Here is a 14,370-nt window from a genome sequence, read left to right as displayed (position 1 = left end):
TAAAAATTGCTTAACAGATAGCCTTATGTGCCAATTAGCAATACTTTGACCACTAAAGGGACTCCTGGGACAAATGCTGGGTAGCAGTTAAAAGTGTTATAGGCTTCCTCCAGCTCCCAGACAGGAGCTACATGGACACACATCGGTCACGCGAGTGCGACAGAGACAAATCAGAACATGACAATCAGCACACAGTTTTTATCCACCCATCAATAATTTCATCATCCATTATTTTACTCAATCTTGACTAGCAATTCCATGAAAAACAATTTTGGACTACAGCTGATTGCAACTGCTTCCAGAGAAGAATTAAAACATTAACCATGGATGACAAAAACCCAGAACAGTCATGGTCAAAAATCTGATGAGAGTTTACAATTGACAAGGAAATTGAGCCACCTCTACTATATGCAGCATTTTAAGATAACAACCAGAATTATAATTGACATCTTCACATCAGGACCATCAGACTTTTACAAATTTCATGTAATTTTTTGGAATACTCATACTAATAATCCAGGTTTATGACTGATAACATATTAGATTTGTAGGAACCTATAGTTTTGAAATATATTTTAATAATATACCCATAAGTGTAACTGAGAAAGGATCCAGAATCACTTATCAATTAACAATGTTTCCCATACAATTTACCACGTAAGCCTAATCATTTAATATTTCCACAAGATGACAAACACATTCTTTTATGCTCTTCAAGGCCCAATTAGAAAATCCCAAAGTTAGCTTTAGGTCAAAAAGACTTAGGATTTTGATCCTGTGGATACCTGCCAAAGATGTCAAAAGGTTCAAAGTCCTTGATTAAACAGAATCACAGATGACTGTAAAATAATATTTATTCTCTTAACCAGAGTGATAACCAAAAGACTTTAAAAGCAATACAGAATGCTATTTGGATGTAGAAACCTGAACTCTTCTGAAGGTTAGTTTCCCAACATAATCAAAAACCTAATAAAGACATGAAGCACAGGAAATTATCTTGGTAAAACACAGAATCTTTGTTTCCTAGGCCAGTTATCAAAAAGGCAAGGAAAAGAAAACCTCCTGCAGTGTGTTGCTTCTCCTTATGGAAAGCCCATTTAGATAATCTGGAAGTTAAACCTGATGAAAAGGATACCTGAATTTAATCAGACACAGGAAAAGTGTGTCCAGGATTATGTGTGTACACTATATTAAAGAGGGATGGAAACAAGAAAACTAGTACCTTGAGCAGAGGGGAATACATGGTTTTTAGTAACAGCATGGGAAGTTTCCTGGTTACATGGAACAATTCAGAAACATCAAGAGAAGTAAAAAATACAGAATCAAGTTGTACTGAAGGAAACATTGTCTTTCTAGACTTTCAAGATCAAAATTTTAGCGTCGGGCCATAACATCAGTGTTAGAACTGGAGAAAAATTACTGGAGGTGAAAAGATTGAAGGAGAGGATTATTACTGCAGCCAAGCAAAACAATATAGCTTTTCAAGAGTAAAAAGGACAGCTGCATTTCTAACCTGAAACTAGGAAAATTAGGTAGATCTAAGAAAGAAATGTAGCATAAATAAAAACTGTTTATAGTTTGCAGGATGGCTGTTAAGGGAAGAGATTTTGGAATTAAAAATAAAAATGTCCTGCAACTTTGCTAAGAGCAAATCAGCATTTTAAGAAAATTTTGTTCTAACACAGGGGATTAGATTTAAAAATTCTGCATCAGTGCATTTCTAAACATCAAAGCTCAATCCTTAGAAAAACCAATAAAAAATGTCCTTTCAATTGTAGCCAACCTGATCACACAGAAAATTCCTTTTATAAACGTTATTTTCTTTCTTTTTTTTGCTTTTTTTTTTTTTATTATACTTTAAGTTCTAGGGTACATGTGCACAACGTGCAGGTTTGTTACATATGTATACATGTGCCATGTTGGTGTGCTGCACCCATTAACTCGTCATTTACATTAGGTATATCTCCTAATGCTATCCCTCCCCCCTCCTCCCTCCCCACAATAGGCCCCAGTGTGTGATGTTCCCCTTCCTGTGTCCAAGTGATCTTATTGTTCAATTCGCACCTCTGAGTGAGAACATGCGGTGTTTGGTTTTCTGTTCTTGAGATAGTCTGCTGAGAGTGATGGTTTCCAGCTGAATCCATGTCCCTACAAAGGACACAAACTCATCCTTTTTTATGGCTGCATAGTATGCCATGGTGGGTATGTGCCACATTTTCTTAATCCAGTCTGTCACTGATAGACATTTGGGTTGATTCCAAGTCTTTGCTATTGTGAATAGTGCCACAATAAACATATGTGTGCATGTGCCTTTATAGCAGCATGATTTATAATCCTTTGGGTATATACCCAGTAATGGGATGGCTGGGTCAAATGGTATTTCTAGTTCTAGATCTTTGAGGAATCGCCACACTGTTTTCCACAATGATTGAACTAGTTTACAGTCCCACCAACAGTGTAAAAGTGTTCCTAGTTCTCCACATCCTCTCCAGCACCTGTTGTTTCCTGACTTTTTAATGATCGCCATTCTAACTGGTGTGAGATGGTATCTCATTGTGGTTTTGATTTGCATTTCTCTGATGGCCAGTGATGATGAGCATTTTTTCATGTGTCTGCTGGCTGTATAAATGTCTTCTTTTGAGAAATGTCTGTTCATATCCTTTGCCTACTTTTTGATGGGGCTGTTTTTTTCTTGTAAATTTGAGTTCTTTGTAGGTTCTGAATATTAGCCCTTTGTCAGATGAGTAGATTGCAAAATTTTTCTCCCATTCTGTAGGTTGCCTGTTCACTCTGATGGTAGTTTCTTTTGCTGTGCAGAAGCTCTTTAGTTGAATTAGATCCCATTTGTCAATTTTGGCTTTTGTTGCCGTTGCTTTTGGTGTTTTAGACATGAAGTCCTTGCCCATGCCCATGTCCTGAATGGTATTACCTAGGTTTTCTTCTAGGGTTTTTATGGTTTTAAGTCTAACATATAAGTCTCTAATCCATCTTGAATTAATTTTCGTATAAGGAGTAAGGAAAGGATCTAGTTTCAGCTTTCTACTTACAGCTAGCCAATTTTCCCAGCACCATTTATTAAATAGGGAATCCTTTCCCCCTTTCTTGTTTTTGTCAGGTTTGTCAAAGATCAGATGGTTGTAGATGTGTGGTATTATTTCTGAGGGCTCTGTTCTGTTCCATTGGTCTATATCTCTGTTTTGGTAACAGTACCATGCTGGTTTGGTTACGGTAGCCTTGTAGTACAGTTTGAAGTCAGGTAGCGTGATGCCTCCAGGTTTGTTCTTTTGGCTTAGGATTGTCTTGACAACACGGGCTCTTTTTTGGTTCCATATGAACTTTAAAGCAATTTTTTCCAATTTTGTGAAGAAAGTCATTGGTAGCTTAATGGGGATGGCATTGAATCTATAAATTACCTTGGACAGTATGGCCATTTTCACAATATTGATTCTTCCTATCCATGAGCATGGTATGTTCTTCCATTTGTTTGTGTTCTCTTTTATTTCACTGAGCAGTGGTTTGTAGTTCTCCTTGAAGAGGTCCTTGACATCCCTTGTAAGTTGGATTCCTAGGTATTTTATTCACTTTGAAGCAATTGTGAATGGGAGTTCATTCATGATTTGGTTCTCTGTTTGTCTGTTATTGGTATATAAGAATGCTTGTGATTTTTGCACACTGATTTTGTATCCTGAGACTTTGCTGAAGTTGCTTATCAGCTTAAGGAGATTTTGGGCTGAGACGATGGGGTTTTCTAAATATACAATTCATGTCATCTGCAAACAGGGGCAATTTGACTTCTTCTTTTCCTAATTGAACACCCATTATTTCTTTCTCTTCCCTGATTGCCCTAGCCAGAACTTCCAACACTATGTTGAATAGGAGTGGTAGAGAGGGCATCCCTGTCTTGTGCCAGATTTCAAAGGGAATTTTTCCAGTTTTTGCCCATTCAGTATGATATTGGCTGTGGGTCTGTCATAAATAGCTTATTATTTTGAGATACATTCCATGAATACCAAATTTATTGAGAGATAAATTTTATTTTCTTTTTTTTTTTGAGACGGAGTCTCGCTCTGTCGCCCGGGCTGGAGTGCAGTGGCCGGATCTCAGCTCACTGCAAGCTCCGCCTCCCGGGTTTACGCCATTGTCCTGCCTCAGCCTCCTGTGTAGCTGGGACTATAGGCGCCCGCCACCTCGCCCGGCTAGTTTTTTGTATTTTTTAGTAGAGACGGGGTTTCACCGTGTTAGCCAGGATGGTCTTGATCTCCTGACCTCATGATCCACCCGTCTCGGCCTCCCAAAGTGCTGGGATTACAGGCTTGAGCCACCGCGCCCGGCCGTATTTTCATAAATCTATTATAATGTGTTTAGATAATTTATGACATGTTTAGATTTTCTGCTTTCTCCCATACTTCCTCTTTCTTAAATAACCAGTCACTTTACTCTGGGACAAAAATTTACCACAAAAGATTATTTCTTATACAAAATTATTCTCTTTTCTCGTCAATCTGTCTTACCAAAAATACATCCTACCCTCTTCATACACTTGCATACAGACTGTATTTCTCGTCTGTTTAATCACACACATTAATTAAAATGTTAACTCTTAGTAACCCTAATCTTCAGTGAAAACCTAGGACTTAAGCAATTTTTAACTGCCAGTCATGTACCAACAATCCATGAATACACATTTTACAATTCCCAGAAACATAGGCTAACAGAATATCTTTTTAACACAGAACAGGACATATTTACCAACAGACTCAAATGACTTTTCTTTCCTTCAAATAAGAAGCCAAAAGCATATGAGCCTGAACTCACATTCAGTAACCAATGTCTCAGAATTACATCTTATCTGGAAATGATCTAATTCAATGAACGTCCTCCCAAGTAAACATATTATGAAACATAATCATTTTCAAAAGTTCATTTACAAACTTTTATCCCATTTACATCCATTCAATTCATTCACTCTTAACAATTACATAGAAGACTTCATGAGATATTAGAAAAATCTAGCCACTAGCGCAAACAAAATTTTCTATCAACAAGTTTACATTACTGTATGCCAGATAAGTATAAAAGAGCCCTAAATTTAAATATATACGCATTTTTCTAATGACTCAGAAGACATAGCCATTGCCATCAAACCAACAATATTAGACCAGTCTCATCCACCAAAAGATTGCTGTCACATGAACTTGAAAAGCATTTGGGTTTATTTGCTTAATTTACGAGTGTTCATTTATTTATAAGCCAATTTGGTTCTGTAGACAATATACAGATATATATATACACACATATATACATATATAATATATATACACACACACATACACATACATATACACACACAAAATACAGACAGACAAAAAAGATTTTGTAGCTTTAATCGTAAGCCTATAGCTATGAGTCAGGTAAAACTCATAGTTTAAAGAACAGTTAGATTCAAACTATTTCTCTGTAAATGGAATAAACTGACATTTATCTGTCCCACATGGTTGATACCTTTACCGAATTTTAGAGAACAGCGCGACAAATTTACATTTCAAAGCACAGAAAATTTAAGCTTTTTCAAGTGGTTTGGGTGTTTTAGAGGAAGACTGAAATGGATACCAAGGTAACAAAATCACAGGAATTTATGACAGAATTTTACAAGAAAACATACAGATGAGTCTAGAGAAAATGTAATCCCTTCAAAATGAAAGAGTAGAAGAGGAAGGAGGGAGTGAAAGATAAAGTAGAGGTGGGAAAAAAGGTGCAGAAGACAGGCCGAGTGGCAGGCAAGGGGAGGCTAGTGGAAGAAGGTTCTTCCAGAGGGGGCTTCTTTTTTTCATCTTTAGTTTCAATCTGACAAGCACTTGTCTCTGTTTCATTAAGGCACTCACTCAATTGGGAATTATTTTCCCTAAGAAGGTAATGGTAGCTCCTTGATTCATTTAGAACTTTCAAAGTACTGGTTGAAAAAAAGATTTCCCATTGTCTCTGGAATGTTCCATGTTTTCTTTCTTCTAATTGTGCCTGCACATAGGCAAGTTTTGGAATTTCAAAGAAGCCCCACTTGGCCAATAAAGTTAAAGATTGTCCTGCATAATTTTTGTCCAGAGACCTAGCCAATTACAATTCCCTGGACCATAATTTTTGCTCATAAATCAAGCTGGAGTGCCAGAAGGCAGCTGATCAGGATAAACTTAAAATATGAGTTACCCATTGCACTGACATGACGAATGCATCCCTGTCAGTGCCCTTAGCATGAGCATCCCCAAGAAACCTTATAGACCGGTTGAGTTGGGCTGGGAGGGACCCCCTATTGAGGTGTGAAATTAAATAAAAATAAAATTAAAAAGAAAGAGAAATAAGTTTTCCTGTATTACACGACTTGTCCCAGAGGCAGCAACAGGCATGGCCCAGACCCAGGAAAAGTCTTGATAATATTATCTAATGTGCTCTGGAGGCTCTCCCAGCACTCCCTCAACATAAGGAAAACAAAAACAAATTTTCCTTTGTTTTACGAAATGAGTGTATAGATTCTTGTTCTCTGTAACTAGTGACTTCAAGTACTCTGTTTTATCTAAGAAGTACAACGAAGGACACGAGAAGCCTGAGTAGGCCTGAACTACAGCTGCCTGGGCACCATAGTGAAGGTTATAGGATAAGCCTGTGCCCAGGCAAACCTAGACAATGAACATCTGGGTTGCTTGGCAACAGTCATGTCCAATCCTGTCATTGTCCTGCCTCTGTATCCCTGCTTTCATGCCACTGTAAGCTTGCTTCAAGCTAGCCAACCCTCTTTTGTAAAGTGTGTATAAAAGTCAGGTACTGTCTTTGTTCTGGGCCCAGTCTTTTGGACGGGAGTCAGCTGGGCCTGAGTGCACTCAATAAAGATTCTCCTCTTTCAACCCGAGGTCTCTCTTGTCCTCCTGAATCCCTCAACACTCTAAACCCGGGGTGACTGGGAAGGCCACCTCTGGGATGCAGATGGAGGGAACTGGCTGAGACTTGGAAGGCCCCCCACTAAGCCTAGGGCCAACAGGCAATGCCCCCTTCAGAGTCCAGATAGGGGGAACTGGCTGGGAAGGCCACCCTCCCAAGCCTCCGACCCCCCCCCCCCATCCCATCCAGGAGACAAAAGGAAGGTCTCCTTTGGGATCTGGATGGAGGGAACCTACAGGAAAGGAATAAAGTCTCTGAGACCTTAAACAAAGGGTAGGAAGTCCGAATTTGAGAGAACTTACCCCAGCCTATCCCTGAAGCCCTGGCACCAGTGAGAAGACAACGGGAGAACTCAGGAGGCTCTTGCAGACGCTTATACGTTGTCTCAAACGGCATTGGGAGCAGTTGCGGATCGCTTCAAATTCTGTTTCTGACACTAAGAATGTAAACAAAAGTTCTCTGAAAAGGAATTTGGAGGAAAGACTGAATTCCTATGAACAGTTTGCAAACGGACACAGCCTTCTGTGTAAAACAAAACTGTATTCCAGAGAACAAAGAGATGGTTTGGCTTTCACAGAGAAAGTTCTTGCCCAGGTTCCCAGTCAGGACCTTTTGTACAAATGTAGGATTCAGACTTGCTTGGTTCTGATTGGTGAACACAGCTGAGCTCTAACTGGTCGATACAACTGAGCTCTCTTTGACTAAGGTAGGTGGGCTCTGATTGGTTGGTTCAGAGCCCAACCAATTGGTTTGTGAGCTCTGAAAGCCCCAAAGGTAAACACAGGCATGAGTTTTCCAGGAAACTCAGAGTACCTGTGTGACCTCTAGTCAGCAAATGGCTGCTTGGCTGTATTTTAAATTTAGGTCCCATTAACCACTCAAAATCCATCTTGAAGGACTGGCTGTTTTAGGTTCACATTTGTTTGCACACTTCACAAATGAAATTATGTTACTGACAAGCACATAAAAAAGACAAACCTTATTTGTTCTTAAGGAAATGCAAACTAAAGCCACAATGTGCTACCATTACACAGCTAGAATGTGAAAATTTATAAACACAAACGATGTTAAGGTTTGGCAAGGATGTAAGGGAACAGGAAACCTCACACAGTGGTGGTGGGAGTGTAAAATGATACCACCACTTTGAAAAATATTTGGAGGTTTCTTACAAAATTAAACATATGCCTATCATATTTATCTCCTAGGTCATTCATCACCTAGGTATTCACTCATGAAAAGGAAAAGAATATGTCCATATAAACACATACAAAAATATTCATAGTAGTTTGTAATAGTCAAAAATTAAACAGAATCCAAATGTCCTTCAACAGGTAAATGATTAAATAAATCTTGGTATATACATATAATGCCACTCATTGATTAAAACAGTATAATGTATTGACATATACAACAAATGCATATGGATGTATCTGAAAATAAGTATGCTGAAAGAAGCCAGAGCATAAAAGTATACATACTGTGTGATTCCATTTATATAAAATTTAGAAAATATAAATTAATCTGTAGTGACAGACTGCTGATAATTGATTGCCTATGGACAGGGTAAGGATATAGGAAAAGAGGAAGGGATTACAGTTAAGCAGGAGAAAACTTTTGGAGTTTGGTGAATATATTGATTATCTTGATTGTGGTGATGGTTCATGGGTATATACATATGTCAAAATATATACAAATTTGTGTACTTTAAATATATGTGCCTTATTATATCTCAAATTATATTTAATAAATCTGGAGATTTTTTAGTAGAAATGGATAAGCTGGCTCTAAAATTCTTACAGAATTATAAAAGAGCTGAAATTGCTAGAACCACCTTGAAAAAGAAGAAACTGTCTTTTTGACTTACTATAAAGTAACAGTTATCAAGATAAAGTAACAGTTATCAAGATAGTGTGGTCCTGGCTCTTTGAAATTCAATGTAATAGAATAGAGTCCAGAAAAGTCAGCACATATATGGTCAATTGATTTTCAACAAAAGCACAAAGGCAATTCAGTGGGAAAATGTTAATCTTTTCAATAAATGGTCCTGGAACCAGTAGTTATCCACATCCAAAAGTAAAATATGAATGTTGATCTATACCTTGAGTGATATCTAAAAATTAACTCAACCTAGATCATAAAACTAAATATGAGAGCTAAATATATAAAAATTTGAGAAAAATGTAAAACAAAAGCTTTATGACCTTGAGTTAGAAAAATATTTCTTAGATACACCACCAAAAGCCTGATTTATAAAAGAAATTGATAAATTGGACTTCATTAAAATTAAAAATTTCTACTCTTCAAAAGGTACTATAAAAATAAGAAGATAAGCAATAGAGTGAGAAAAGATATTTGCAAGTCACATATCTAACAGAAGACTTGTATCCAGAATATATAAAGAACTCTCAGAACTCAAAGTAAGAAAATGAACAGCCCAATAAATAATTGCCAGAGTATTTACAAATCAGCATGTGAAAAGATACTCAACATCATTAGCCATTGGGAAAATTCATATTAAAAACATGAGAGGCCAGGCATGGTGGCTCACCCCTGTAATCCCAGCACTTTGGGAGGCTGAGGTGTGCATATCACTTGAGGTCTGGAGTTTGAGACCAGCCCGGCCAACATGGTGAAACTCTGTCTCTACTAAAAGAAACAAAAACTAGCCAGGCATGGTGGTGGGCGCCTGTAATCCCAGCTACTCGGGTGGCTGAGGCAGGAGAACTGCTTGAACCCGGGAGGTGGAGGTTGCAGTGAGTGGAGATCACGCCACTGCAGTCTGGTCAACAGAGTGAGACTCCATTTCAAACACACACACACACACACACACACATACACACACCCCAACAACGACAACAACAACAACAAACCACCACGAGATCTGCTACACACCTATTAGAATGTCTAAAAAATTTTTTTAAAATAATACTTTAAGTTCTAGGGTACATGTGCACAACATGCAGGTTTGTTACATATGTATACATGTGCCATGTTGATTTGCTGCATCCATAACTCGTCATTCACATTAGGTATTTCTCTTAATGCTATCCCTCACCCATCCCCCTACCCCACAACAGGCCCCGGTGTGTGATGTTCCCCGCCCTGTGTCCAAGTGTTCTCATTGTTCAATTCCCACCTATGAGTGAGAACATGCGGTGTTTGGTTTTCTGTCCTTGCGATAGTTTGCTGAGAATGATGGTTTCCAGCTTCATCTATGTCCCTACAAAGGACATGAACTCATCCTTTTTTGTGGCTGCATAGCATTCCATGGTGTATATGCGCCACATTTTCTTAATGCAGTCTATAATTGATGGTAGAATGTCTAAAATTTTAATGTCTGCCCCATCAATTGTTGGCAAGGCTGTGGAGGAACTGGACTCATACACTGCCAGTGGGAATATAAAACTCTACATACAGTTTGAAAAACAATTTGACCATTTTTTAAAAAGTCAGACAAATACTTATCATGACCCAGCTATTTCACTATTAGGTATTTACTCAAGAGGAAAGAAAGCTTGTCTATACAAGTATCTGTACATGAGTGTTCATGGAAGCTTTATTTGTAATAGCCCAAACATGAAAACAAATCGAATATCAATTAATGTGTTTGGATAAATAAAAATTGTGGACTATCCATACAGTGGAAGGAAGGAAAGAAGGAGGGGAAGTGGGAAGAGAGGGAGGGAAAGATGGAGGGAGAAAGAGAAGAGGGAAAGATAATGAAAGAGAAAGTAAAAAGGAAAGGGAAAGATAAAAATAAGGAAAATTTTAAGAAATCCTAAAGGTTTCTTAAGAATGCTTGAGGTTTGGGAAACACTATCCCTATTTAAGGTGTGTACTGAAAACTGTACTACTTACTATACAAAAATGCTGTAGAAAGAAGAATTGGAATAATCCTCTCTCAATTCCTTACAGCTGAATATCAGAATGCATCTGGTAACTGATATAAAAAAGCCACACACACACTGCCTATACAGATAGTGTCTATAGAATAATGGTGCCTATACAACGATCCTCAAAATGAAAGGCAGATATTTTTTCATATGTGTCACAACAGATTAATTAATTCAACAACTATTCAGTGACTCCTACCATATTTTAGGCATTATTTTGGATTCTGTTTTTTGTAATGACCAAGATAGCATGTTCCTTGCCCTCAAGAATCTCACATTCTGTTTGGGAAGGCAGTTACACAACCTGAGAAGCTCAATAAAAGTCTGTATCTGATGAATTTGATGGCATCTGCAGTATAGCGTATTGATGTGAAAATGGAACACAGGAGAGAAGAAAGTGAAATTGACTGGAAATGAGTGGTCATGGAAAAAACAGAACACCGGGAGAGTGGGCTCTTTGTGTGTGTGTGTGAACATGCTCACTTGAACTTCACAGTTCCACTGACTTCTTAGCTCATGTCCTCGATTTTGCCAGTATAAGATCAAATGATATTGAACCCTTTTACCTATAAAATAAAATAATGTAATTAGCTGGCTTCTATTAATCTAACAAGGCATTTATTCAACAAATATTTCTTGAGGGCCTATTTAGCATCAATAACACTGTGTTTGGGAAGCCTTCAGTGATGTGTCCAATGCAGGTCCACTGTGAGGCCAAATCTGAGACTGAGGGAGTAACAGAAGATGCCAGTGCCAGTTACACTACGAAGTTAAGATACCGGGAAAACACTGGCTCTTGATGGTTCCGAAAAAAAGGATAAAAGGCCACACCCTGAGTGAAGAAAATTTAAGTAGGGAAGTATCTTGGGTTTACACACTTCTTACATATTATTTCCAACACATATTTTGTAAATTAGTTGTTATTCTTTATTAAGCATGTAGCTTATACTATTACCATTAAGCCAAGAAATACTTCTTTCCACCTACCAAGGCCTAGGGCCCCTAGGTTCTGGGGACAGAGGGAAAATCCAGGCTCTATCCAAGTCATCAAAGTTCCCATAGTCTAGTGGGAAGATGGTTATACAGAAATATAATTCCCAAAATTGTGTAATGAGGGCATTGGCAAGGGTAAGAACAAGAGGCTCTGGGAACACAGGGGAAGGACCCTAAACAACAGCCAGAAGGATGGGTAGACAGGATTAGCCTAGGTTCCTCTCAGAGGTTGTTAGTATGAAGTAGATACTATTATCCCCAATTTGCAGGTGTGGAAACTGAGGATCAGAGAGATTATGAACCTTACCTAAGGTCACACAGCAAGGCAGAGATGGGGCAAATTTCAAGCCTAGGCTTGTCCAACCCGTGTCTCATGCAGTTTGCATTACCCTAAGCTCACTCTTATGACAATGTCATCTGTTTTTATTACCAGCCACCAGCTACACTTCCTGGTGCTCTGTTTGCTAGAAAAAATTTTTTTAAGTACTAAAAACAGTTTTAGGATCAGCTATATAATTTTTGAAGTCCAGTGAAAAATGAAAATGTGGGACAACTGGTTCAAAAATCATTAAGCAATTAAGATGGCAACAACACATCATTAAAACAAGCAGGGGCCTGTGCAACTGCACAGGTCACGTACCTATAAAACCAGCCCTGTTCAGTATAGTAGCTGATTGTGGCAACTTCCAGGGAAAGGCAGCTGAAGGATTTTTGGGTATTTCCGTGTTCCCCACAGAGGAATCCTGGGGTGAAAGCTGTGCTCAGCTGTGAGGAGTGCAGGGCTCTGAAATGGGCCTTTCAGCCCCATCTCTTTCCCAGTTCACAGCTGTTTCTGGGGATTGGACACCACTTAGACATGGAGACACATAGGGAAGCTACAGACAGGGCACACAAATTCCTAGGAAAGGCCTGTAATGTTGCTGTTACTTTCTAAACCGGCTCCTGCTTCTAGGTAGATAAGCCTTTCCTACACAATCAATTACAACCTCCACCTATGAATATTTTCACGAGTGAAATGAGTTAATGTGGTTGGGCGAGAATTTTTCACCTTCCATATGAAGTTTAGGTTGATAGAGTAAATTTACACAACACAAAACCAACACCATTTCTCATAATAAATAGCAGATGAATATGCCCAAACCATTACCTTCACACTTGGCAAAACAGTAGTACCCTGTGCAGGGGCATATCATGCAATTTACTTCACAAAAGAAGTTAATAACCTCGCAAGAGGGCCATGACAGAGTCCACAGTTCAATGTGTCTTTCCTTCATATTATATTTTATGTAACCTCTGTTCCTCAATGTCTTCATCTATAAAATGGGCTCAATATGAACATCTACTTCCTAAGGTTGTTCTGTGAATTAAATGAGTTAGTGTATGTATAAACGTTAAAACAGTACTTAACACACACAAGCATACTATGAGTTTTACCTGTTATATCATGCATGCCAGGTATTGTATAAAGGCAACTTACAGTCAATGTTAATCCTTGATGTATTCCATTCATTCGTTAAAATGAATATTTTAAACAAGTTAAGATACAAATAATGCTGGGAGGAAAACTGCTGTTCTCAGAAGCATTCATGTAACTGCTGCAAGTATACATTTGTTAAATTCCTAGAGTTTGTACCTCCGAGGCTCAATCCTTTTTTTTGTTTTGTTTTGTTTTTTTTTTTTTTACATTTTTGCACAGTGGTCTCTGGTATTGGTGAAAATGTTGCTCAATAGCTTGTGGAAATGCCTTCATATTTTGAAGTACTAAGTACAATAAAGAATGTCCCTTCCCATTTCTGAAACAGCCAGTTTGATTTTGAAAGTATTGGTGTTTAGGAAAGACTAGTAAAATGTTAAGGGGCTGTCAGAAATATCTGGACACATGATCATAATCCTAATCAGAATAAGAACCATCTCTACTGGGCACTTATGATGTGCAAGACACTGTTGGAAGCACTTAATATGCACCATCCATTTTAATCCTTACAATAATCTTGGAGGCGTGCACTCTTACTGTGCCCAATTGACAAATGCAGAAGCTTTGGATCCCAGGTTAACTAACTTGCACTGGGTCACACAGTGATTCAATAGGAACACCAGAATTCAAACCCAGGAATTCTGACTCTGAAGCCAAACTCTATTAGGTATGAGATTTTGAAAATCACAAAATTGCTCTGAGCCTCAATTTCCACATCTGTGAAATGGGAATAAATGTAGGCCCGCCAATACTGGGAGGTTGTGACTTCCTGCATTGAAACTGTCTGCTTTTTGTCTTAGTCTTTGGATATCTAGAATTACTCGAGAAAAAGAAATACAACAAAGTCAGAGCTTTTAAAATATGTGTTCTTTCCTTAGGAAGGACCCTGAGAATAGGGCCTTGCGGGCCCTAGAAACAGCCTTGAAGAATGAGGGTACCTGAAACACTTCCTATAAAAGTGGCAGGATGTTGGGACCTGGTGGGCGCATAGGTCCCACTTGTCCCTGTGGACTCTTAGCTTTGTGGTGTGAATAAAGTATGGGCAGGGCCTGAACAGGACCCTCCAAATTGTGACTAGGGCCC

The 14,370-nt window shown here is 38.5% G+C and overlaps 1 long non-coding RNA gene and 1 other non-coding gene across 2 annotated transcripts in view; both read right to left on the bottom strand.

Moving 5' to 3' along the window:
* Positions 1–14,370, bottom strand: part of LOC135969020 (uncharacterized) — a 41,305-nt gene that overhangs the window by 12,788 nt on the left and 14,147 nt on the right. Inside the window, exon 2 of the long non-coding RNA XR_010584072.1 lies at positions 7,230–7,363. This is a non-coding gene — a long non-coding RNA (uncharacterized lncRNA). The remainder of the gene's footprint in view (positions 1–7,229; positions 7,364–14,370) is intronic.
* Positions 168–230, bottom strand: LOC123571481 (small nucleolar RNA SNORD43). The gene has a single exon (XR_006695637.1). It is a non-coding gene; the product is annotated as a small nucleolar RNA SNORD43 (small nucleolar RNA).

This window comes from Macaca fascicularis, chromosome X, assembly GCF_037993035.2.
Source record: "Macaca fascicularis isolate 582-1 chromosome X, T2T-MFA8v1.1".
NCBI classification, from domain to species: domain Eukaryota; kingdom Metazoa; phylum Chordata; class Mammalia; order Primates; family Cercopithecidae; genus Macaca; species Macaca fascicularis.
This window is presented reverse-complemented; position numbering and strand designations above follow the sequence as displayed.